Source organism: Muscardinus avellanarius, assembly GCF_963383645.1.
Source record: "Muscardinus avellanarius genome assembly, chromosome: 19".
NCBI lineage: Eukaryota > Metazoa > Chordata > Mammalia > Rodentia > Gliridae > Muscardinus > Muscardinus avellanarius.
Window position 1 is genome coordinate 40,475,680 of NC_137805.1, and position 5,171 is coordinate 40,480,850.

Here is a 5,171-nt window from a genome sequence, read left to right on the forward strand (position 1 = left end):
TGGGACAAAACCCAGGGCCTCACATATGCTAGGCACTCTACCACTAAATTGCAACCCCAGCCTTCTTTATTTTTTTTCTGTAGAATCTGACATTTATAAGTCAACTTTCCCAATCACACAGTGTATCTTTAAAGTATTCAGGGCTTTTTTTGGGGGGGGGGGTATTTTTATCAGTTTAAGTATTTTTTTCCATTAACAAATCATCAATATAAAATCCGGTACCATTAAGACCTAAACATAGCCGGGTGTGGTGGCGCACGCTTGTAATCCCTGCGTTTAGGAGGCAGAGACAGAAGGATTGCGCAGGTTCAAAGCCAGCCGCGCTGGATTAAGAGACCGTTTCCAAATAAAAAAATATAAAATAGGTTTGGGAGTGTAGCCCGGAAGTAGAAGGGCTTCCAGGAACCCCAGGACCACCACAAAAAAAAAAACAAAACAAACAAAAAAAAACCTAAACATAGGACCTGAAACTATAAAATTCCTAGGAAAAATATGTAAGGAAAAACCTTCCTGATGTCAGATTCAACAATGATTTGTTGACTGTGACACAGAAACAGAGGCAACAATGCAAAAACCGATGGACGGGGCACCAAGCCGAGACGCTTCTCACAGCAAAAGGAACAGGTGGCAGGCAGCCTGTGGGACAGGAGAACATCTGCACACCCAATACCAGGACATATAAAGTCCTACGACACAGCAGCAAAAAACAGCCCAGTGGAAAAATGGGCAAGCCCAGCACCCGGCACACACTCCCAGCACTTGGGAGGCTGAGACAGGAGGATCGTGGGTTCAAGGACAACCTAGCAGTCTGTTTAAAAAATAAAAAAGAAATAAAAATAAAAGGGCTGGGGGTGTAGCTTGGAGGTAGAATGTCTCTCAGCTCAATTCTCAGTACCAAAAGAAAGAAAATAAAAAAGAGCAAAAGGACTTACACTTTTTTTTTTTTCAAAAGTGGGATCGAGCCGGGCGTGGTGGCGCACACTTGTAATCCCCGAGCTTGGGAGGCAGAGACAGGAGGATCACGCAGGTTCAAAGCCAGCCGCGCGCTGGCTTAGGAGACCCTGTTTCCAAATAAAAATGTAAAAATAGGTCTGGGAGTGTAGCCCGGAGGTAGAAGGGCTTCCAGGAACCCCAGTACCACCAAAAAAAAAAAAAAAGTGGGATCGAATCCAGGGGCATTCTACCCCCAACACACACCCTCAGTCTGATTTTCTTTATTCTTTTTTTTTTTTTTTTTGTGGTACTGGGGGTAGAACCCAGGGGCTTTTCTAACTCCTGGCTATACTCCTAGCCCTATTTTATATTTTATTTGGAAACAGGGTCTCACTACGTTGCTGAGAACCTCACTAAGTAGCTTAGGCTAGATTCGAACCTGCACGATTCTCCTGTCCCAGCCTCACAAGCGCGAGGATTACAAGTGTGCGCCACCACGTGCGGCTTTTATTCCTTATTTTTGAAACAGGGTCTCGCTAAGCTGCAGAGGGCCTCACTAAGTAGCTGAGGCTGGCTGCAAACCTGGATCTTCCTGTCTCAGTCTCCCAAATACTGGGATTACAAGCATGTGCCACCACGCCTGGCTAGATATTTTTCTAAAGAAGACATAAAAACAGAAAAATGTTCAACATCAACAATCATCAGAGAAATGCAAATTAAAATCTGCTAGTCTGGCTTGGTACGGTGATGTACCCCTATAATCCTAGTACTTGGGAGGCTGAGACAATAGGATCAAAGGTTTGAGACCAGGACATAGTAAAATTTAGCAAGATCCTTTCAAAATAAAAAATAAAATGAGATGGGAGTATAGCTCTGAGGTAGAATGCCATGGATTCAATCCCCAGTACCACCAAAGACAAAACAAAAAAAGCCCTGTTTGTCTAGCTACTATATAAAACAAAACCAGAAAATAACAAGAACTGGCGAGGATATGAAGAAACTAGAACCCTGTGCACTGCTGGTAGAAATGTGAAACGTTACAGCTGCTTTGAAACAGTATGGAAACCTGTCAAAAAATAAACAGAACTCCCACATGACCCTGCAATCCCGCTTCTGGGTATATATAATCCGTGATCTCAAAAAGGAATCTGCTCTCCCATCGCATCCAAGACAGGCGCGACCTAAACGCCCATTGATGAGTGGATGAATGTGAGAGACAAAACACACGTTCAACTCTAGAAAAGGAAATTGTGAAGCCGGGCGTGGTGGCGCTCGCTGTAACCCCAGTACTTGGGAGGCTGGGACAGAGATCACAGGTTCAAAGCCAGCCTCAGCACCATAGTGAAACAGGGCCCTCTTTCCAAATAAAAAAAATAAAATAGGTCCAGGGTATGGCCTAAAGGTAGAAGGCTCTCGGGTTCCACCCCCAGTACTCCAAAAAGAGAAAAAAAGAAAATCTTACCATTTGTGACGTGGAAGGTACTAAGTGAAATGAGCCTGTCGCAGGACAATTGCTGCAGGGTTCACTGCACTTTTACGAGATATCAGTCAGAGCAGCAGAGTGTAGGATGCTGGGGACTGCAGAGGGTGGGAAGCCGTTCCAAGTCCCTTTTTTCTCCTTTGTACCCAAGCCAGCTTACCTAGGGTAAACCTTGGCTGGTGTGTGTGTGTGCACATGCACGCACGTGAGTTACTGGGAATCGAACCCGGGGCATTCTACCTGTGTGTCAGTGTGCAAGTTACTGAAGTGTGAACCCAGGGGCATTCTACCACTGAGCTACACCCCAGCCCTATTTCATTATTTTGAAACAGGACCCCGCCAAGATGATGAGGCTGGCCTCACACCTGCAATCCTCCTGTCTCCACCTCCATAGCGCTGGCCTGACAGGTGTGCCACCACGCTCTGTCTTCTGGGTTCTGCCACTGCTGACATGCCTCCATCTTGCAGGCAAGTTTCTTCTCCCGAGGTCAATTCCCACCTAGCCTGATTTACTCAAACAGAACCGTCTATGCTCGTCGCCAAGGGCTGCTGGAACAAATGATCGCACGCTGGGTGCCGGCGACAGGTATGTTCTCCCACAGCCCTGGAGGCCAGGCCTCAAGCTCCAGGTGTCCCCAGGGCCACACTCCGTGGCCCGGCACCTGCAGCTCCCTGGGCTCTCGGAACTCAGTGAACACAACTCCTGCTCTCGGGGAGCCCATCACAGAGAAGAGGCCAGGGCCCACGGCCCTCCCCATGTGGACAGCACTTGGCTGGTTTGTGAGAGCGGCTGAGAAAACTGCTGCGTAGTAAACACTTGCCTAGCGGGCTGGGAAAGAGGAGGATTTCCCCAAAACTGCACGTGCTTAGGTGGTCATGAAGCCATGTTAGCTGAATGTGAGACACACCAGCGGCCCAGGCTCAGCCCTCACCACAGCCCGACCTCCTCCTGCGCCCGAGCAGTATAGAAGGCTCCCAGGTTCCACCCCCGGTACTCCAAAAAGAGAAAAAAAGACCCTGCTCCAAAACAAAAACTAAAAAGGGCTGGGGGAATAGCAGCCTGCTGCCTGCTAGCCTAAGTGCTGAGGCCCCCTGGTGCCCACAGCCTGGTGCCCACAGCCCGTCTCTAGTGGGGTGCGGCCTCCTCTGACCTCCAGTCACGCAGGCTGAACCGTGCGGGAGGGCGGGCCTGAGGGCAGGACCCACTATGGGGTGGTCCCGCCTTCAGGCCTGTCAGCAGCTCCAGGGCTCACAGGGGATGCCTTGGGAGCTCCTGGGTCACCCACCTCTTCACCACCGGCTTTCCGTCTGCATTCCCAAGCCCTTGAGAGATGCAGGAGTGCAGCTGATGCTTCTCAGTAAAATGAGCAAACAGGTCCTCAGGTGGCCCTTCACAGGGGAGGGGGAGGGTCCGCAGGCTCTAAGTGTGCAAGTCATGAGCAGCTCAGTGGCCTTTGGGCTGAATTCTTGGTGAGTTAAAGTTCTCACCAAGCAATCTCTGTAAGGAGTTGTGGCCAACTGAGATGGAGACACATGAGGCATCTAAGCCTCGAGGACTGAGACTGTGGCAGGGCTTAACGCCTAGATTCACGCCGCGTGCTGCTGGGGACTGACCTCGGACATTCCACCTCTGATCTGAGCTACACCCCCGGGGCTATTTAATTTCTTCTTTGGAAACAGTAGGTTGCTGAGGCTAGCTTTGAATCTGTGATTCTCCTGTCTCAGTCTCCCAAGTTCTAGAATTATAGCATATGCCACGTGCCTGACTTCTCCACTTTATTTCTTCAAAAAGGCCTGAAAAACTTAAAGAGCTAAGAGCCAGGCACACTAGCACATGCCTATAATCTCAGCAACTAGGGAGGCTGAGGCAGGATTCTAAGTTGAAGGCCAGCCTGGGGAACTCAGTGAGACCCTGCTTCAAAATAAAAACTAAAAAGGGCTGGGGGAATAGCTTAGTGGTAGAGTGCCCCTGGGTTCAATCCCTAGCACCACAAGAAAAAGAAAAAAGTTATGAAATAAACTCACAAGGACAGAAGTTTAAAAAATTGTAGAAACCCTGGTGTGGTAGCACACACTTGTAATCCCAGTATTTGGGAGGCTGAAATAGGGGGATTTAGGTTCTCAGCCAGCCTTAGCTACTCAGTGAGGCCCTCCGCAACTTAGTGAGACCCTGTCTCAAAGTAAAGAATAAAAACTAGGGCTGGGGTGTAGCTCGGAGGTAGAATGTCCCTGGGTTCAATCCCCAGTAAAAAAAAAAAAAAAAAAAAAAAAAAATTGTAGAAAGGTCTCACATGGTAGAAGTTTCCACCGAACAAAGTATGAACAGAAGTTGGGCCACGCACCCACTCCTGTCCACTCAGAAGAGGCAAAGGGAGGGAAGAATCTCTAGCTCCTAAGATTTCATGGGTGACCACTTTTATAACACGAGAATTACTTTACATACACTGATAATTTTAAGACTTTTTTAAACAAAAAAGGGCTTTCAATTGCAGTAAGCAGTCAGTCTCCGGCCTCTGCACACCTCGGCCTCCACCTGGCAGGAGGCCTGAGCTCGTCAGGGGTTCCAGAGCCACGGAGGGCCGCTCCGAGTCCTTGCACTGTGGAGGCCCCTGGTGAACCCAACTCTGGAAAGGACAGGTCCCGCTGCTCCTCCGCTCTCTTCTTCCCAGGAGAAATCCATTTTGAAGCCAAATGCGCCTAGAAGGCTGGGGCCAGTGTGTCTAGCAGTCTCGTCTTCAGGCTGCCGAGTGGCCCTCGA